A 21943-nucleotide genomic window follows, 5' to 3' on the forward strand; every position below is an offset into this window, starting at 1 on the left:
CAGGTTCTGTTACCCAGAATCCTTTGCAAACCTCAAAATTTGGCTAAAAAAACACATGTTCCTCACATTTCTGTTGCAGAAAGTTCTGGAATCTGGGAGGAGCTACGAATTTCCTGCCACCCAGCGTTCCCCCAAGTCTCCCGATAAAAATGATACCTCACTTGCGTGGGTAGGCCTAGCGCCCGCGACAGGAAACACCCCAAAGCGCAACGTGGACACATCCAAAATTTTGGAAGAAAACAGAGGTGTTTTTTGCGAAGTGCCTACATGTAGATTTTGGCCTCTAGCTCAGCCGGCACCTAGGGAAACCTACCAAACCTGTGCATTTCTGAAAACTAGAGACCTAGGGGAATCCAAGGAGGGGTGACTTGCGGGGCTCGGACCAGGTTCTGTTACCCAGAATCCTTTGCAAACCTCAAAATTTGGCTAAAAAAACACATGTTCCTCACATTTCTGTGGCAGAAAGTTCTGGAATCTGAGAGGAGCCTCAAATTTCCTTCCACCCAGCGTTCCCCCAAGTCTCCCGATACAAATGATACCTCACTTGTGTGGGTAGGCCTAGCGCCGGCGACAGGAAACACCCCAAAGCGCAACGTGGACACATCAAAAATTTTGAAAGAAAACAGAGGTGTTTTTTGCGAAGTGCCTACCTGTAGATTTTGGCCTCTAGCTCAGCCGGCACCTAGGGAAACCTACCAAACCTGTGCATTTCTGAAAACTAGAGACCTAGGGGAATCCAAGGAGGGGTGACTTGCGGGGCTCGGACCAGGTTCTGTTACCCAGAATCCTTTGCAAACCTCTAAATTTGGCTAAAAAAACACATGTTCCTCACATTTCTGTGGCAGAAAGTTCTGGAATCTGGGAGGAGCTACGAATTTCCTTCCACCCAGCGTTCCCCCAAGTCTCCCGATAAAAATGATACCTCACTTGTGTGGGTAGGCCTAGCGCCGGCGACAGGAAACACCCCAAAGCACAACGTGGACACATCAAAAATTTTGAAAGAAAACAGAGGTGTTTTTTGCGAAGTGCCTACCTGTAGATTTTGGCCTCTAGCTCAGCCGGCACCTAGGGAAACCTACCAAACCTGTGCATTTCTAAAAAATAGAGACCTAGGGGAATCCAAGGAGGGGTGACTTGCGGGGCTCGGACCAGGTTCTGTTACCCAGAATCCTTTGCAAACCTCAAAAATTGGCTAAAAAAACACATGTTCCTCACATTTCTGTGGCAGAAAGTTCTGGAATCTGAGAGGAGCCACAAATTTCCTTCCACCCACCGTTCCCCCAAGTGTCCCGATAAAAATGATACCTCACTTGTGTGGGTAGGCCTAGCGCCGGCGACAGGAAACACCCCAAAGCGAAACGTGGACACATCAAACATTTTTGAAGAAAACAGAGGTGTTTTTTGCGAAGTGCCTACCTGTAGATTTTGGCCTCTAGCTCAGCTGGCACCTAGGGAAACCTACCAAACCTGTGCATTTCTGAAAACTAGAGACCTAGGGGAATCCAAGATGGCGTGACTTGCGGGGCTCGGACCAGGTTCTGTTACCCAGAATCCTTTGCAAACCTCAAAATTTGGCTAAAAAAACACATGTTCCTCACATTTCTGTGGCAGAAAGTTCTGGAATCTGGGAGGAGCTACGAATTTCCTGCCACCCAGCGTTCCCCCAAGTCTCCCGATAAAAATGATACCTCACTTGCGTGGGTAGGCCTAGCGCCCGCGACAGGAAACACCCCAAAGCGCAACGTGGACACATCCAAAATTTTGGAAGAAAACAGAGGTGTTTTTTGCGAAGTGCCTACATGTAGATTTTGGCCTCTAGCTCAGCCGGCACCTAGGGAAACCTACCAAACCTGTGCATTTCTGAAAACTAGAGACCTAGGGGAATCCAAGGAGGGGTGACTTGCGGGGCTCGGACCAGGTTCTGTTACCCAGAATCCTTTGCAAACCTCAAAATTTGGCTAAAAAAACACATGTTCTTCACATTTCTGTGGCAGAAAGTTCTGGAATCTGAGAGGAGCCTCAAATTTCCTTCCACCCAGCGTTCCCCCAAGTCTCCCGATACAAATGATACCTCACTTGTGTGGGTAGGCCTAGCGCCGGCGACAGGAAACACCCCAAAGCGCAACGTGGACACATCAAAAATTTTGAAAGAAAACAGAGGTGTTTTTTGCGAAGTGCCTACCTGTAGATTTTGGCCTCTAGCTCAGCCGGCACCTAGGGAAACCTACCAAACCTGTGCATTTCTGAAAACTAGAGACCTAGGGGAATCCAAGGAGGGGTGACTTGCGGGGCTCGGACCAGGTTCTGTTACCCAGAATCCTTTGCAAACCTCTAAATTTGGCTAAAAAAACACATGTTCCTCACATTTCTGTGGCAGAAAGTTCTGGAATCTGAGAGGAGCCTCAAATTTCCTTCCACCCAGCGTTCCCCCAAGTCTCCCGATAAAAATGATACCTCACTTGTGTGGGTAGGCCTAGCGCCGGCGACAGGAAACACCCCAAAGCGCAACGTGGACACATCAAAAATTTTGAAAGAAAACAGAGGGGTTTTTTGCGAAGTGCCTACCTGTAGATTTTGGCCTCTAGCTCAGCCGGCACCTAGGGAAACCTACCAAACCTGTGCATTTCTGAAAACTAGAGACCTAGGGGAATCCAAGGAGGGGTGACTTGCGGGGCTCGGACCAGGTTCTGTTACCCAGAATCCTTTGCAAACCTCTAAATTTTGCTAAAAAAACACATGTTCCTCACATTTCTGTGGCAGAAAGTTCTGGAATCTGGGAGGAGCTACGAATTTCCTTCCACCCAGCGTTCCCCCAAGTCTCCCGATAAAAATGATACCTCACTTGTGTGGGTAGGCCTAGCGCCGGCGACAGGAAACACCCCAAAGCGCAACGTGGACACATCAAAAATTTTGAAAGAAAACAGAGGTGTTTTTTGCGAAGTGCCTACCTGTAGATTTTGGCCTCTAGCTCAGCCGGCACCTAGGGAAACCTACCAAACCTGTGCATTTCTGAAAACTAGAGACCTAGGGGAATCCAAGGAGGGGTGACTTGCGGGGCTCGGACCAGGTTCTGTTACCCAGAATCCTTTGCAAACCTCAAAATTTGGCTAAAAAAACACATGTTCCTCACATTTCTGTGGCAGAAAGTTCTGGAATCTGAGAGGAGCCACAAACTTCCTTCCACTCAGCGTTCCCCCAAGTCTCCCGATAAAAATGATACCTCACTTGCGTGGGTAGGCCTAGCGCCCGCGACAGGAAACACCCCAAAGCGCAACGTGGACACATCCAAAAGTTTGGAAGAAAACAGAGGTGTTTTTTGCGAAGTACCTACCTGTAGATTTTGGCCTCTAGCTCAGCCGGCACCTAGGGAAACCTACAAAACTGTGCATTTCTGAAAACTAGAGACCTAGGGGAATCCAAGATGGGGTGACTTGCGGGGCTCGGACCAGGTTCTGTTACCCAGAATCCTTTGCAAACCTCAAAATTTGGCTAAAAAAACACATGTTCCTCACATTTCTGTGGCAGAAAGTTCTGGAATCTGAGAGGAGCCACAAATTTCCTTCCACCCAGCGTTCCCCCAAGTCTCCCGATAAAAATGATACCTCACTTGCATGGGTAGGCCTAGCGCCCGCGACAGGAAACACCCCAAAGCGCAACGTGGACACATCAAAAGTTTGGGAAGAAAACAGAGGTGTTTTTTGCGAAGTGCCTACCTGTAGATTTTGGCCTCTAGCTCAGCCGGCACCTAGGGAAACCTACGAAACCTGTGCATTTCTGAAAACTAGAGACCTAGGGGAATCCAAGGAGGGGTGACTTGCGGGGCTCGGACCAGGTTCTGTTACCCAGAATCCTTTGCAAACCTCAAAATTTGGCTAAAAAAACACATGTTCCTCACATTTCTGTGGCAGAAAGTTCTGGAATCTGAGAGGAGCCACAAATTTCCTTCCACCCAGCGTTCCCCCAAGTCTCCCGATAAAAATGATACCTCACTTGTGTGGGTAGGCCTAGCGCCCGCGACAGGAAACACCCCAAAGCGCAACGTGGACACATCAAAACTTTTGAAAGAAAACAGAGGTGTTTTTTGCGAAGTGCCTACCTGTAGATTTTGGCCTCTAGCTCAGCCGGCACCTAGGGAAACCTACCAAACCTGTGCATTTCTGAAAACTAGAGACCTAGGGGAATCCAAGGAGGGGTGACTTGCGGGGCTCGGACCAGGTTCTGTTACCCAGAATCCTTTGCAAACCTCTAAATTTGGCTAAAAAAACACATGTTCCTCACATTTCTGTGGCAGAAAGTTCTGGAATCTGGGAGGAGCTACGAATTTCCTTCCACCCAGCGTTCCCCCAAGTCTCCCGATAAAAATGATACCTCACTTGTGTGGGTAGGCCTAGCGCCGGCGACAGGAAACATCCCAAAGCGCAACGTGGACACATCAAAAATTTTGAAAGAAAACAGAGGTGTTTTTTGCGAAGTGCCTACCTGTAGATTTTGGCCTCTAGCTCAGCCGGCACCTAGGGAAACCTACCAAACCTGTGCATTTCTGAAAACTAGAGACCTAGGGGAATCCAAGGAGGGGTGACTTGCGGGGCTCGGACCAGGTTCTGTTACCCAGAATCCTTTGCAAACCTCAAAATTTGGCTAAAAAAACACATGTTCCTCACATTTCTGTGGCAGAAAGTTCTGGAATCTGAGAGGAGCCTCAAATTTCCTTCCACCCAGCGTTCCCCCAAGTCTCCCGATACAAATGATACCTCACTTGTGTGGGTAGGCCTAGCGCCGGCGACAGGAAACACCCCAAAGCGAAACGTGGACACATCAAACATTTTTGAAGAAAACAGAGGTGTTTTTTGCGAAGTGCCTACCTGTAGATTTTGGCCTCTAGCTCAGCTGGCACCTAGGGAAACCTACCAAACCTGTGCATTTCTGAAAACTAGAGACCTAGGGGAATCCAAGATGGGGTGACTTGCGGGGCTCGGACCAGGTTCTGTTACCCAGAATCCTTTGCAAACCTCAAAATTTGGCTAAAAAAACACATGTTCCTCACATTTCTGTGGCAGAAAGTTCTGGAATCTGGGAGGAGCTACGAATTTCCTGCCACCCAGCGTTCCCCCAAGTCTCCCGATAAAAATGATACCTCACTTGCGTGGGTAGGCCTAGCGCCCGCGACAGGAAACACCCCAAAGCGCAACGTGGACACATCCAAAATTTTGGAAGAAAACAGAGGTGTTTTTTGCGAAGTGCCTACCTGTAGATTTTGGCCTCTAGCTCAGCCGGCACCTAGGGAAACCTACCAAACCTGTGCATTTCTGAAAACTAGAGACCTAGGGGAATCCAAGGAGGGGTGACTTGCGGGGCTCGGACCAGGTTCTGTTACCCAGAATCCTTTGCAAACCTCAAAATTTGGCTAAAAAAACACATGTTCCTCACATTTCTGTGGCAGAAAGTTCTGGAATCTGAGAGGAGCCTCAAATTTCCTTCCACCCAGCGTTCCCCCAAGTCTCCCGATAAAAATGATACCTCACTTGTGTGGGTAGGCCTAGCGCCGGCGACAGGAAACACCCCAAAGCGCAACGTGGACACATCAAAAATTTTGAAAGAAAACAGAGGTGTTTTTTGCGAAGTGCCTACCTGTAGATTTTGGCCTCTAGCTCAGCCGGCACCTAGGGAAACCTACCAAACCTGTGCATTTCTGAAAACTAGAGACCTAGGGGAATCCAAGGAGGGGTGACTTGCGGGGCTCGGACCAGGTTCTGTTATCCAGAATCCTTTGCAAACCTCTAAATTTGGCTAAAAAAACACATGTTCCTCACATTTCTGTGGCAGAAAGTTCTGGAATCTGGGAGGAGCTACGAATTTCCTTCCACCCAGCGTTCCCCCAAGTCTCCCGATAAAAATGATACCTCACTTGTGTGGGTAGGCCTAGCGCCGGCGACAGGAAACACCCCAAAGCGCAACGTGGACACATCAAAAATTTTGAAAGAAAACAGAGGTGTTTTTTGCGAAGTGCCTACCTGTAGATTTTGGCCTCTAGCTCAGCCGGCACCTAGGGAAACCTACCAAACCTGTGCATTTCTGAAAACTAGAGACCTAGGGGAATCCAAGGAGGGGTGACTTGCGGGGCTCGGACCAGGTTCTGTTACCCAGAATCCTTTGCAAACCTCAAAATTTGGCTAAAAAAACACATGTTCCTCACATTTCTGTGGCAGAAAGTTCTGGAATCTGAGAGGAGCCTCAAATTTCCTTCCACCCAGCGTTCCCCCAAGTCTCCCGATAAAAATGATACCTCACTTGTGTGGGTAGGCCTAGCGCCGGCGACAGGAAACACCCCAAAGCGCAACGTGGACACATCAAAAATTTTGAAAGAAAACAGAGGTGTTTTTTGCGAAGTGCCTACCTGTAGATTTTGGCCTCTAGCTCAGCCGGCACCTAGGGAAACCTACCAAACCTGTGCATTTCTAAAAAATAGAGACATAGGGGAATCCAAGGAGGGGTGACTTGCGGGGCTCGGACCAGGTTCTGTTACCCAGAATCCTTTGCAAACCTCAAAAATTGGCTAAAAAAACACATGTTCCTCACATTTCTGTGGCAGAAAGTTCTGGAATCTGAGAGGAGCCACAAATTTCCTTCCACCCACCGTTCCCCCAAGTCTCCCGATAAAAATTATACCTCACTTGTGTGGGTAGGCCTAGCGCCGGCAACAGGAAACACCCCAAAGCGAAACGTGGACACATCAAACATTTTTGAAGAAAACAGAGGTGTTTTTTGCGAAGTGCCTACCTGTAGGTTTTGGCCTCTAGCTCAGCTGGCACCTAGGGAAACCTACCAAACCTGTGCATTTCTGAAAACTAGAGACCTAGGGGAATCCAAGATGGGGTGACTTGCGGGGCTCGGACCAGGTTCTGTTACCCAGAATCCTTTGCAAACCTCAAAATTTGGCTAAAAAAACACATGTTCCTCACATTTCTGTGGCAGAAAGTTCTGGAATCTGGGAGGAGCTACGAATTTCCTGCCACCCAGCGTTCCCCCAAGTCTCCCGATAAAAATGATACCTCACTTGCGTGGGTAGGCCTAGCGCCCGCGACAGGAAACACCCCAAAGCGCAACGTGGACACATCCAAAATTTTGGAAGAAAACAGAGGTGTTTTTTGCGAAGTGCCTACATGTAGATTTTGGCCTCTAGCTCAGCCGGCACCTAGGGAAACCTACCAAACCTGTGCATTTCTGAAAACTAGAGACCTAGGGGAATCCAAGGAGGGGTGACTTGCGGGGCTCGGACCAGGTTCTGTTACCCAGAATCCTTTGCAAACCTCAAAATTTGGCTAAAAAAACACATGTTCCTCACATTTCTGTGGCAGAAAGTTCTGGAATCTGAGAGGAGCCTCAAATTTCCTTCCACCCAGCGTTCCCCCAAGTCTCCCGATACAAATGATACCTCACTTGTGTGGGTAGGCCTAGCGCCGGCGACAGGAAACACCCCAAAGCGCAACGTGGACACATCAAAAATTTTGAAAGAAAACAGAGGTGTTTTTTGCGAAGTGCCTACCTGTAGATTTTGGCCTCTAGCTCAGCCGGCACCTAGGGAAACCTACCAAACCTGTGCATTTCTGAAAACTAGAGACCTAGGGGAATCCAAGGAGGGGTGACTTGCGGGGCTCGGACCAGGTTCTGTTACCCAGAATCCTTTGCAAACCTCTAAATTTGGCTAAAAAAACACATGTTCCTCACATTTCTGTGGCAGAAAGTTCTGGAATCTAGGAGGAGCTACGAATTTCCTTCCACCCAGCGTTCCCCCAAGTCTCCCGATAAAAATGATACCTCACTTGTGTGGGTAGGCCTAGCGCCGGCGACAGGAAACCCCCCAAAGCGCAACGTGGACACATCAAAAATTTTGAAAGAAAACAGAGGTGTTTTTTGCGAAGTGCCTACCTGTAGATTTTGGCCTCTAGCTCAGCCGGCACCTATGGAAACCTACCAAACCTGTGCATTTCTGAAAACTAGAGACCTAGGGGAATCCAAGATGGGGTGACTTGCGGGGCTCGGACCAGGTTCTGTTACCCAGAATCCTTTGCAAACCTCAAAATTTGGCTAAAAAAACACATGTTCCTCACATTTCTGTGGCAGAAAGTTCTGGAATCTGGGAGGAGCTACGAATTTCCTGCCACCCAGCGTTCCCCCAAGTCTCCCGATAAAAATGATACCTCACTTGTGTGGGTAGGCCTAGCGCCCGCGACAGGAAACACCCCAAAGCGCAACGTGGACACATCCAAAATTTTGGAAGAAAACAGAGGTGTTTTTTGCGAAGTGCCTACCTGTAGATTTTGGCCTCTAGCTCAGCCGGGACCTAGGGAAACCTACCAAACCTGTGCATTTCTGAAAACTAGAGACCCAGGGGAATCCAAGGAGGGGTGACTTGCGGGGCTCGGACCAGGTTCTGTTACCCAGAATCCTTTGCAAACCTCAAAATTTGGCTAAAAAAACACATGTTCCTCACATTTCTGTGGCAGAAAGTTCTGGAATCTGAGAGGAGCCTCAAATTTCCTTCCACCCAGCGTTCCCCCAAGTCTCCCGATAAAAATGATACCTCACTTGTGTGGGTAGGCCTAGCGCCGGCGACAGGAAACACCCCAAAGCGCAACGTGGACACATCAAAAATTTTGAAAGAAAACAGAGGTGTTTTTTGCGAAGTGCCTACCTGTAGATTTTGGCCTCTAGCTCAGCCGGCACCTAGGGAAACCTACCAAACCTGTGCATTTCTAAAAAATAGAGACATAGGGGAATCCAAGGAGGGGTGACTTGCGGGGCTCGGACCAGGTTCTGTTACCCAGAATCCTTTGCAAACCTCAAAAATTGGCTAAAAAAACACATGTTCCTCACATTTCTGTGGCAGAAAGTTCTGGAATCTGAGAGGAGCCACAAATTTCCTTCCACCCACCGTTCCCCCAAGTCTCCCGATAAAAATGATACCTCAATTGTGTGGGTAGGCCTAGCGCCGGCGACAGGAAACACCCCAAAGCGAAACGTGGACACATCAAACATTTTTGAAGAAAACAGAGGTGTTTTTTGCGAAGTGCCTACCTGTAGGTTTTGGCCTCTAGCTCAGCTGGCACCTAGGGAAACCTACCAAACCTGTGCATTTCTGAAAACTAGAGACCTAGGGGAATCCAAGATGGGGTGACTTGCGGGGCTTGGACCAGGTTCTGTTACCCAGAATCCTTTGCAAACCTCAAAATTTGGCTAAAAAAACACATGTTCCTCACATTTCTGTGGCAGAAAGTTCTGGAATCTGGGAGGAGCTACGAATTTCCTGCCACCCAGCGTTCCCCCAAGTCTCCCGATAAAAATGATACCTCACTTGCGTGGGTAGGCCTAGCGCCCGCGACAGGAAACACCCCAAAGCGCAACGTGGACACATCCAAAATTTTGGAAGAAAACAGAGGTGTTTTTTGCGAAGTGCCTACATGTAGATTTTGGCCTCTAGCTCAGCCGGCACCTAGGGAAACCTACCAAACCTGTGCATTTCTGAAAACTAGAGACCTAGGGGAATCCAAGGAGGGGTGACTTGCGGGGCTCGGACCAGGTTCTGTTACCCAGAATCCTTTGCAAACCTCAAAATTTGGCTAAAAAAACACATGTTCCTCACATTTCTGTGGCAGAAAGTTCTGGAATCTGAGAGGAGCCTCAAATTTCCTTCCACCCAGCGTTCCCCCAAGTCTCCCGATACAAATGATACCTCACTTGTGTGGGTAGGCCTAGCGCCGGCGACAGGAAACACCCCAAAGCGCAACGTGGACACATCAAAAATTTTGAAAGAAAACAGAGGTGTTTTTTGCGAAGTGCCTACCTGTAGATTTTGGCCTCTAGCTCAGCCGGGACCTAGGGAAACCTACCAAACCTGTGCATTTCTGAAAACTAGAGACCCAGGGGAATCCAAGGAGGGGTGACTTGCGGGGCTCGGACCAGGTTCTGTTACCCAGAATCCTTTGCAAACCTCAAAATTTGGCTAAAAAAACACATGTTCCTCACATTTCTGTGGCAGAAAGTTCTGGAATCTGAGAGGAGCCTCAAATTTCCTTCCACCCAGCGTTCCCCCAAGTCTCCCGATAAAAATGATACCTCACTTGTGTGGGTAGGCCTAGCGCCGGCGACAGGAAACACCCCAAAGCGCAACGTGGACACATCAAAAATTTTGAAAGAAAACAGAGGTGTTTTTTGCGAAGTGCCTACCTGTAGATTTTGGCCTCTAGCTCAGCCGGCACCTAGGGAAACCTACCAAACCTGTGCATTTCTAAAAAATAGAGACATAGGGGAATCCAAGGAGGGGTGACTTGCGGGGCTCGGACCAGGTTCTGTTACCCAGAATCCTTTGCAAACCTCAAAAATTGGCTAAAAAAACACATGTTCCTCACATTTCTGTGGCAGAAAGTTCTGGAATCTGAGAGGAGCCACAAATTTCCTTCCACCCACCGTTCCCCCAAGTCTCCCGATAAAAATGATACCTCAATTGTGTGGGTAGGCCTAGCGCCGGCGACAGGAAACACCCCAAAGCGAAACGTGGACACATCAAACATTTTTGAAGAAAACAGAGGTGTTTTTTGCGAAGTGCCTACCTGTAGGTTTTGGCCTCTAGCTCAGCTGGCACCTAGGGAAACCTACCAAACCTGTGCATTTCTGAAAACTAGAGACCTAGGGGAATCCAAGATGGGGTGACTTGCGGGGCTTGGACCAGGTTCTGTTACCCAGAATCCTTTGCAAACCTCAAAATTTGGCTAAAAAAACACATGTTCCTCACATTTCTGTGGCAGAAAGTTCTGGAATCTGGGAGGAGCTACGAATTTCCTGCCACCCAGCGTTCCCCCAAGTCTCCCGATAAAAATGATACCTCACTTGCGTGGGTAGGCCTAGCGCCCGCGACAGGAAACACCCCAAAGCGCAACGTGGACACATCCAAAATTTTGGAAGAAAACAGAGGTGTTTTTTGCGAAGTGCCTACATGTAGATTTTGGCCTCTAGCTCAGCCGGCACCTAGGGAAACCTACCAAACCTGTGCATTTCTGAAAACTAGAGACCTAGGGGAATCCAAGGAGGGGTGACTTGCGGGGCTCGGACCAGGTTCTGTTACCCAGAATCCTTTGCAAACCTCAAAATTTGGCTAAAAAAACACATGTTCCTCACATTTCTGTGGCAGAAAGTTCTGGAATCTGAGAGGAGCCTCAAATTTCCTTCCACCCAGCGTTCCCCCAAGTCTCCCGATACAAATGATACCTCACTTGTGTGGGTAGGCCTAGCGCCGGCGACAGGAAACACCCCAAAGCGCAACGTGGACACATCAAAAATTTTGAAAGAAAACAGAGGTGTTTTTTGCGAAGTGCCTACCTGTAGATTTTGGCCTCTAGCTCAGCCGGCACCTAGGGAAACCTACCAAACCTGTGCATTTCTGAAAACTAGAGACCTAGGGGAATCCAAGGAGGGGTGACTTGCGGGGCTCGGACCAGGTTCTGTTACCCAGAATCCTTTGCAAACCTCTAAATTTGGCTAAAAAAACACATGTTCCTCACATTTCTGTGGCAGAAAGTTCTGGAATCTGGGAGGAGCTACGAATTTCCTTCCACCCAGCGTTCCCCCAAGTCTCCCGATAAAAATGATACCTCACTTGTGTAGGTAGGCCTAGCGCCGGCGACAGGAAACACCCCAAAGCACAACGTGGACACATCAAAAATTTTGAAAGAAAACAGAGGTGTTTTTTGCGAAGTGCCTACCTGTAGATTTTGGCCTCTAGCTCAGCCGGCACCTAGGGAAACCTACCAAACCTGTGCATTTCTAAAAAATAGAGACCTAGGGGAATCCAAGGAGGGGTGACTTGCGGGGCTCGGACCAGGTTCTGTTACCCAGAATCCTTTGCAAACCTCAAAAATTGGCTAAAAAAACACATGTTCCTCACATTTCTGTGGCAGAAAGTTCTGGAATCTGAGAGGAGCCACAAATTTCCTTCCACCCACCGTTCCCCCAAGTGTCCCGATAAAAATGATACCTCACTTGTGTGGGTAGGCCTAGCGCCGGCGACAGGAAACACCCCAAAGCGAAACGTGGACACATCAAACATTTTTGAAGAAAACAGAGGTGTTTTTTGCGAAGTGCCTACCTGTAGATTTTGGCCTCTAGCTCAGCTGGCACCTAGGGAAACCTACCAAACCTGTGCATTTCTGAAAACTAGAGACCTAGGGGAATCCAAGATGGCGTGACTTGCGGGGCTCGGACCAGGTTCTGTTACCCAGAATCCTTTGCAAACCTCAAAATTTGGCTAAAAAAACACATGTTCCTCACATTTCTGTGGCAGAAAGTTCTGGAATCTGGGAGGAGCTACGAATTTCCTGCCACCCAGCGTTCCCCCAAGTCTCCCGATAAAAATGATACCTCACTTGCGTGGGTAGGCCTAGCGCCCGCGACAGGAAACACCCCAAAGCGCAACGTGGACACATCCAAAATTTTGGAAGAAAACAGAGGTGTTTTTTGCGAAGTGCCTACATGTAGATTTTGGCCTCTAGCTCAGCCGGCACCTAGGGAAACCTACCAAACCTGTGCATTTCTGAAAACTAGAGACCTAGGGGAATCCAAGGAGGGGTGACTTGCGGGGCTCGGACCAGGTTCTGTTACCCAGAATCCTTTGCAAACCTCAAAATTTGGCTAAAAAAACACATGTTCTTCACATTTCTGTGGCAGAAAGTTCTGGAATCTGAGAGGAGCCTCAAATTTCCTTCCACCCAGCGTTCCCCCAAGTCTCCCGATACAAATGATACCTCACTTGTGTGGGTAGGCCTAGCGCCGGCGACAGGAAACACCCCAAAGCGCAACGTGGACACATCAAAAATTTTGAAAGAAAACAGAGGTGTTTTTTGCGAAGTGCCTACCTGTAGATTTTGGCCTCTAGCTCAGCCGGCACCTAGGGAAACCTACCAAACCTGTGCATTTCTGAAAACTAGAGACTTAGGGGAATCCAAGGAGGGGTGACTTGCGGGGCTCGGACCAGGTTCTGTTACCCAGAATCCTTTGCAAACCTCTAAATTTGGCTAAAAAAACACATGTTCCTCACATTTCTGTGGCAGAAAGTTCTGGAATCTGAGAGGAGCCTCAAATTTCCTTCCACCCAGCGTTCCCCCAAGTCTCCCGATAAAAATGATACCTCACTTGTGTGGGTAGGCCTAGCGCCGGCGACAGGAAACACCCCAAAGCGCAACGTGGACACATCAAAAATTTTGAAAGAAAACAGAGGGGTTTTTTGCGAAGTGCCTACCTGTAGATTTTGGCCTCTAGCTCAGCCGGCACCTAGGGAAACCTACCAAACCTGTGCATTTCTGAAAACTAGAGACCTAGGGGAATCCAAGGAGGGGTGACTTGCGGGGCTCGGACCAGGTTCTGTTACCCAGAATCCTTTGCAAACCTCTAAATTTTGCTAAAAAAACACATGTTCCTCACATTTCTGTGGCAGAAAGTTCTGGAATCTGGGAGGAGCTACGAATTTCCTTCCACCCAGCGTTCCCCCAAGTCTCCCGATAAAAATGATACCTCACTTGTGTGGGTAGGCCTAGCGCCGGCGACAGGAAACACCCCAAAGCGCAACGTGGACACATCAAAAATTTTGAAAGAAAACAGAGGTGTTTTTTGCGAAGTGCCTACCTGTAGATTTTGGCCTCTAGCTCAGCCGGCACCTAGGGAAACCTACCAAACCTGTGCATTTCTGAAAACTAGAGACCTAGGGGAATCCAAGGAGGGGTGACTTGCGGGGCTCGGACCAGGTTCTGTTACCCAGAATCCTTTGCAAACCTCAAAATTTGGCTAAAAAAACACATGTTCCTCACATTTCTGTGGCAGAAAGTTCTGGAATCTGAGAGGAGCCACAAACTTCCTTCCACTCAGCGTTCCCCCAAGTCTCCCGATAAAAATGATACCTCACTTGCGTGGGTAGGCCTAGCGCCCGCGACAGGAAACACCCCAAAGCGCAACGTGGACACATCCAAAAGTTTGGAAGAAAACAGAGGTGTTTTTTGCGAAGTACCTACCTGTAGATTTTGGCCTCTAGCTCAGCCGGCACCTAGGGAAACCTACAAAACTGTGCATTTCTGAAAACTAGAGACCTAGGGGAATCCAAGATGGGGTGACTTGCGGGGCTCGGACCAGGTTCTGTTACCCAGAATCCTTTGCAAACCTCAAAATTTGGCTAAAAAAACACATGTTCCTCACATTTCTGTGGCAGAAAGTTCTGGAATCTGAGAGGAGCCACAAATTTCCTTCCACCCAGCGTTCCCCCAAGTCTCCCGATAAAAATGATACCTCACTTGCATGGGTAGGCCTAGCGCCCGCGACAGGAAACACCCCAAAGCGCAACGTGGACACATCAAAAGTTTGGGAAGAAAACAGAGGTGTTTTTTGCGAAGTGCCTACCTGTAGATTTTGGCCTCTAGCTCAGCCGGCACCTAGGGAAACCTACGAAACCTGTGCATTTCTGAAAACTAGAGACCTAGGGGAATCCAAGGAGGGGTGACTTGCGGGGCTCGGACCAGGTTCTGTTACCCAGAATCCTTTGCAAACCTCAAAATTTGGCTAAAAAAACACATGTTCCTCACATTTCTGTGGCAGAAAGTTCTGGAATCTGAGAGGAGCCACAAATTTCCTTCCACCCAGCGTTCCCCCAAGTCTCCCGATAAAAATGATACCTCACTTGTGTGGGTAGGCCTAGCGCCCGCGACAGGAAACACCCCAAAGCGCAACGTGGACACATCAAAACTTTTGAAAGAAAACAGAGGTGTTTTTTGCGAAGTGCCTACCTGTAGATTTTGGCCTCTAGCTCAGCCGGCACCTAGGGAAACCTACCAAACCTGTGCATTTCTGAAAACTAGAGACCTAGGGGAATCCAAGGAGGGGTGACTTGCGGGGCTCGGACCAGGTTCTGTTACCCAGAATCCTTTGCAAACCTCTAAATTTGGCTAAAAAAACACATGTTCCTCACATTTCTGTGGCAGAAAGTTCTGGAATCTGGGAGGAGCTACGAATTTCCTTCCACCCAGCGTTCCCCCAAGTCTCCCGATAAAAATGATACCTCACTTGTGTGGGTAGGCCTAGCGCCGGCGACAGGAAACACCCCAAAGCGCAACGTGGACACATCAAAAATTTTGAAAGAAAACAGAGGTGTTTTTTGCGAAGTGCCTACCTGTAGATTTTGGCCTCTAGCTCAGCCGGCACCTAGGGAAACCTACCAAACCTGTGCATTTCTGAAAACTAGAGACCTAGGGGAATCCAAGGAGGGGTGACTTGCGGGGCTCGGACCAGGTTCTGTTACCCAGAATCCTTTGCAAACCTCAAAATTTGGCTAAAAAAACACATGTTCCTCACATTTCTGTGGCAGAAAGTTCTGGAATCTGAGAGGAGCCTCAAATTTCCTTCCACCCAGCGTTCCCCCAAGTCTCCCGATACAAATGATACCTCACTTGTGTGGGTAGGCCTAGCGCCGGCGACAGGAAACACCCCAAAGCGAAACGTGGACACATCAAACATTTTTGAAGAAAACAGAGGTGTTTTTTGCGAAGTGCCTACCTGTAGATTTTGGCCTCTAGCTCAGCTGGCACCTAGGGAAACCTACCAAACCTGTGCATTTCTGAAAACTAGAGACCTAGGGGAATCCAAGATGGGGTGACTTGCGGGGCTCGGACCAGGTTCTGTTACCCAGAATCCTTTGCAAACCTCAAAATTTGGCTAAAAAAACACATGTTCCTCACATTTCTGTGGCAGAAAGTTCTGGAATCTGGGAGGAGCTACGAATTTCCTGCCACCCAGCGTTCCCCCAAGTCTCCCGATAAAAATGATACCTCACTTGCGTGGGTAGGCCTAGCGCCCGCGACAGGAAACACCCCAAAGCGCAACGTGGACACATCCAAAATTTTGGAAGAAAACAGAGGTGTTTTTTGCGAAGTGCCTACCTGTAGATTTTGGCCTCTAGCTCAGCCGGCACCTAGGGAAACCTACCAAACCTGTGCATTTCTGAAAACTAGAGACCTAGGGGAATCCAAGGAGGGGTGACTTGCGGGGCTCGGACCAGGTTCTGTTACCCAGAATCCTTTGCAAACCTCAAAATTTGGCTAAAAAAACACATGTTCCTCACATTTCTGTGGCAGAAAGTTCTGGAATCTGAGAGGAGCCTCAAATTTCCTTCCACCCAGCGTTCCCCCAAGTCTCCCGATAAAAATGATACCTCACTTGTGTGGGTAGGCCTAGCGCCGGCGACAGGAAACACCCCAAAGCGCAACGTGGACACATCAAAAATTTTGAAAGAAAACAGAGGTGTTTTTTGCGAAGTGCCTACCTGTAGATTTTGGCCTCTAGCTCAGCCGGCACCTAGGGAAACCTACCAAACCTGTGCATTTCTGAAAACTAGAGACCTAGGGGAATCCAAGGAGGGGTGACTTGCGGGGCTCGGACCAGGTTCTGTTATCCAGAATCCTTTGCAAACCTCTAAATTTGGCTAAAAAAACACATGTTCCTCACATTTCTGTGGCAGAAAGTTCTGGAATCTGGGAGGAGCTACGAATTTCCTTCCACCCAGCGTTCCCCCAAGTCTCCCGATAAAAATGATACCTCACTTGTGTGGGTAGGCCTAGCGCCGGCGACAGGAAACACCCCAAAGCGCAACGTGGACACATCAAAAATTTTGAAAGAAAACAGAGGTGTTTTTTGCGAAGTGCCTACCTGTAGATTTTGGCCTCTAGCTCAGCCGGCACCTAGGGAAACCTACCAAACCTGTGCATTTCTGAAAACTAGAGACCTAGGGGAATCCAAGGAGGGGTGACTTGCGGGGCTCGGACCAGGTTCTGTTACCCAGAATCCTTTGCAAACCTCAAAATTTGGCTAAAAAAACACATGTTCCTCACATTTCTGTGGCAGAAAGTTCTGGAATCTGAGAGGAGCCACAAACTTCCTTCCACTCAGCGTTCCCCCAAGTCTCCCGATAAAAATGATACCTCACTTGCGTGGGTAGGCCTAGCGCCCGCGACAGGAAACACCCCAAAGCGCAACGTGGACACATCAAAAATTTTGAAAGAAAACAGAGGTGTTTTTTGCGAAGTGCCTACCTGTAGATTTTGGCCTCTAGCTCAGCCGGCACCTAGGGAAACCTACCAAACCTGTGCATTTCTGAAAACTAGAGACCTAGGGGAATCCAAGGAGGGGTGACTTGCGGGGCTCGGACCAGGTTCTGTTACCCAGAATCCTTTGCAAACCTCAAAATGTGGCTAAAAAAACACATGTTCCTCACATTTCTGTGGCAGAAAGTTCTGGAATCTGAGAGGAGCCTCAAATTTCCTTCCACCCAGCGTTCCCCCAAGTCTCCCGATACAAATGATACCTCACTTGTGTGGGTAGGCCTAGCGCCGGCGACAGGAAACACCCCAAAGCGAAACGTGGACACATCAAACATTTTTGAAGAAAACAGAGGTGTTTTTTGCGAAGTGCCTACCTGTAGATTTTGGCCTCTAGCTCAGCTGGCACCTAGGGAAACCTACCAAACCTGTGCATTTCTGAAAACTAGAGACCTAGGGGAATCCAAGATGGGGTGACTTGCGGGGCTCGGACCAGGTTCTGTTACCCAGAATCCTTTGCAAACCTCAAAATTTGGCTAAAAAAACACATGATCCTCACATTTCTGTGGCAGAAAGTTCTGGAATCTGGGAGGAGCTACGAATTTCCTGCCACCCAGCGTTCCCCCAAGTCTCCCGATAAAAATGATACCTCACTTGCGTGGGTAGGCCTAGCGCCCGCGACAGGAAACACCCCAAAGCGCAACGTGGACACATCCAAAATTTTGGAAGAAAACAGAGGTGTTTTTTGCGAAGTGCCTACCTGTAGATTTTGGCCTCTAGCTCAGCCGGCACCTAGGGAAACCTACCAAACCTGTGCATTTCTGAAAACTAGAGACCTAGGGGAATCCAAGGAGGGGTGACTTGCGGGGCTCGGACCAGGTTCTGTTACCCAGAATCCTTTGCAAACCTCAAAATTTGGCTAAAAAAACACATGTTCCTCACATTTCTGTGGCAGAAAGTTCTGGAATCTGAGAGGAGCCTCAAATTTCCTTCCACCCAGCGTTCCCCCAAGTCTCCCGATAAAAATGATACCTCACTTGTGTGGGTAGGCCTAGCGCCGGCGACAGGAAACACCCCAAAGCGCAACGTGGACACATCAAAAATTTTGAAAGAAAACAGAGGTGTTTTTTGCGAAGTGCCTACCTGTAGATTTTGGCCTCTAGCTCAGCCGGCACCTAGGGAAACCTACCAAACCTGTGCATTTCTGAAAACTAGAGACCTAGGGGAATCCAAGGAGGGGTGACTTGCGGGGCTCGGACCAGGTTCTGTTACCCAGAATCCTTTGCAAACCTCTAAATTTGGCTAAAAAAACACATGTTCCTCACATTTCTGTGGCAGAAAGTTCTGGAATCTGGGAGGAGCTACGAATTTCCTTCCACCCAGCGTTCCCCCAAGTCTCCCGATAAAAATGATACCTCACTTGTGTGGGTAGGCCTAGCGCCGGCGACAGGAAACCCCCCAAAGCGCAACGTGGACACATCAAAAATTTTGAAAGAAAACAGAGGTGTTTTTTGCGAAGTGCCTACCTGTAGATTTTGGCCTCTAGCTCAGCCGGCACCTAGGGAAACCTACCAAACCTGTGCATTTCTGAAAACTAGAGACCTAGGGGAATCCAAGATGGGGTGACTTGCGGGGCTCGGACCAGGTTCTGTTACCCAGAATCCTTTGCAAACCTCAAAATTTGGCTAAAAAAACACATGTTCCTCACATTTCTGTGGCAGAAAGTTCTGGAATCTGGGAGGAGCTACGAATTTCCTGCCACCCAGCGTTCCCCCAAGTCTCCCGATAAAAATGATACCTCACTTGCGTGGGTAGGCCTAGCGCCCGCGACAGGAAACACCCCAAAGCGCAACGTGGACACATCAAAAATTTTGAAAGAAAACAGAGGTGTTTTTTGCGAAGTGCCTACCTGTAGATTTTGGCCTCTAGCTCAGCCGGCACCTAGGGAAACCTACCAAACCTGTGCATTTCTGAAAACTAGAGACCTAGGGGAATCCAAGGAGGGGTGACTTGCGGGGCTCGGACCAGGTTCTGTTACCCAGAATCCTTTGCAAACCTCAAAATTTGGCTAAAAAAACACATGTTCCTCACATTTCTGTGGCAGAAAGTTCTGGAATCTGAGAGGAGCCTCAAATTTCCTTCCACCCAGCGTTCCCCCAAGTCTCCCGATAAAAATGATACCTCACTTGTGTGGGTAGGCCTAGCGCCGGCGACAGGAAACACCCCAAAGCGCAACGTGGACACATCAAAAATTTTGAAAGAAAACAGAGGTGTTTTTTGCGAAGTGCCTACCTGTAGATTTTGGCCTCTAGCTCAGCCGGCACCTAGGGAAACCTACCAAACCTGTGCATTTCTAAAAAATAGAGACATAGGGGAATCCAAGGAGGGGTGACTTGCGGGGCTCGGACCAGGTTCTGTTACCCAGAATCCTTTGCAAACCTCAAAAATTGGCTAAAAAAACACATGTTCCTCACATTTCTGTGGCAGAAAGTTCTGGAATCTGAGAGGAGCCACAAATTTCCTTCCACCCACCGTTCCCCCAAGTCTCCCGATAAAAATTATACCTCACTTGTGTGGGTAGGCCTAGCGCCGGCAACAGGAAACACCCCAAAGCGAAACGTGGACACATCAAACATTTTTGAAGAAAACAGAGGTGTTTTTTGCGAAGTGCCTACCTGTAGGTTTTGGCCTCTAGCTCAGCTGGCACCTAGGGAAACCTACCAAACCTGTGCATTTCTGAAAACTAGAGACCTAGGGGAATCCAAGATGGGGTGACTTGCGGGGCTCGGACCAGGTTCTGTTACCCAGAATCCTTTGCAAACCTCAAAATTTGGCTAAAAAAACACATGTTCCTCACATTTCTGTGGCAGAAAGTTCTGGAATCTGGGAGGAGCTACGAATTTCCTGCCACCCAGCGTTCCCCCAAGTCTCCCGATAAAAATGATACCTCACTTGCGTGGGTAGGCCTAGCGCCCGCGACAGGAAACACCCCAAAGCGCAACGTGGACACATCCAAAATTTTGGAAGAAAACAGAGGTGTTTTTTGCGAAGTGCCTACATGTAGATTTTGGCCTCTAGCTCAGCCGGCACCTAGGGAAACCTACCAAACCTGTGCATTTCTGAAAACTAGAGACCTAGGGGAATCCAAGGAGGGGTGACTTGCGGGGCTCGGACCAGGTTCTGTTACCCAGAATCCTTTGCAAACCTCAAAATTTGGCTAAAAAAACACATGTTCCTCACATTTCTGTGGCAGAAAGTTCTGGAATCTGAGAGGAGCCTCAAATTTCCTTCCACCCAGCGTTCCCCCAAGTCTCCCGATACAAATGATACCTCACTTGTGTGGGTAGGCCTAGCGCCGGCGACAGGAAACACCCCAAAGCGCAACGTGGACACATCAAAAATTTTGAAAGAAAACAGAGGTGTTTTTTGCGAAGTGCCTACCTGTAGATTTTGGCCTCTAGCTCAGCCGGCACCTAGGGAAACCTACCAAACCTGTGCATTTCTGAAAACTAGAGACCTAGGGGAATCCAAGGAGGGGTGACTTGCGGGGCTCGGACCAGGTTCTGTTACCCAGAATCCTTTGCAAACCTCTAAATTTGGCTAAAAAAACACATGTTCCTCACATTTCTGTGGCAGAAAGTTCTGGAATCTAGGAGGAGCTACGAATTTCCTTCCACCCAGCGTTCCCCCAAGTCTCCCGATAAAAATGATACCTCACTTGTGTGGGTAGGCCTAGCGCCGGCGACAGGAAACCCCCCAAAGCGCAACGTGGACACATCAAAAATTTTGAAAGAAAACAGAGGTGTTTTTTGCGAAGTGCCTACCTGTAGATTTTGGCCTCTAGCTCAGCCGGCACCTATGGAAACCTACCAAACCTGTGCATTTCTGAAAACTAGAGACCTAGGGGAATCCAAGATGGGGTGACTTGCGGGGCTCGGACCAGGTTCTGTTACCCAGAATCCTTTGCAAACCTCAAAATTTGGCTAAAAAAACACATGTTCCTCACATTTCTGTGGCAGAAAGTTCTGGAATCTGGGAGGAGCTACGAATTTCCTGCCACCCAGCGTTCCCCCAAGTCTCCCGATAAAAATGATACCTCACTTGTGTGGGTAGGCCTAGCGCCCGCGACAGGAAACACCCCAAAGCGCAACGTGGACACATCCAAAATTTTGGAAGAAAACAGAGGTGTTTTTTGCGAAGTGCCTACCTGTAGATTTTGGCCTCTAGCTCAGCCGGGACCTAGGGAAACCTACCAAACCTGTGCATTTCTGAAAACTAGAGACCCAGGGGAATCCAAGGAGGGGTGACTTGCGGGGCTCGGACCAGGTTCTGTTACCCAGAATCCTTTGCAAACCTCAAAATTTGGCTAAAAAAACACATGTTCCTCACATTTCTGTGGCAGAAAGTTCTGGAATCTGAGAGGAGCCTCAAATTTCCTTCCACCCAGCGTTCCCCCAAGTCTCCCGATAAAAATGATACCTCACTTGTGTGGGTAGGCCTAGCGCCGGCGACAGGAAACACCCCAAAGCGCAACGTGGACACATCAAAAATTTTGAAAGAAAACAGAGGTGTTTTTTGCGAAGTGCCTACCTGTAGATTTTGGCCTCTAGCTCAGCCGGCACCTAGGGAAACCTACCAAACCTGTGCATTTCTAAAAAATAGAGACATAGGGGAATCCAAGGAGGGGTGACTTGCGGGGCTCGGACCAGGTTCTGTTACCCAGAATCCTTTGCAAACCTCAAAAATTGGCTAAAAAAACACATGTTCCTCACATTTCTGTGGCAGAAAGTTCTGGAATCTGAGAGGAGCCACAAATTTCC

This window comes from Pleurodeles waltl, chromosome 1_1, assembly GCF_031143425.1.
Source record: "Pleurodeles waltl isolate 20211129_DDA chromosome 1_1, aPleWal1.hap1.20221129, whole genome shotgun sequence".
Taxonomy (NCBI): domain Eukaryota; kingdom Metazoa; phylum Chordata; class Amphibia; order Caudata; family Salamandridae; genus Pleurodeles; species Pleurodeles waltl.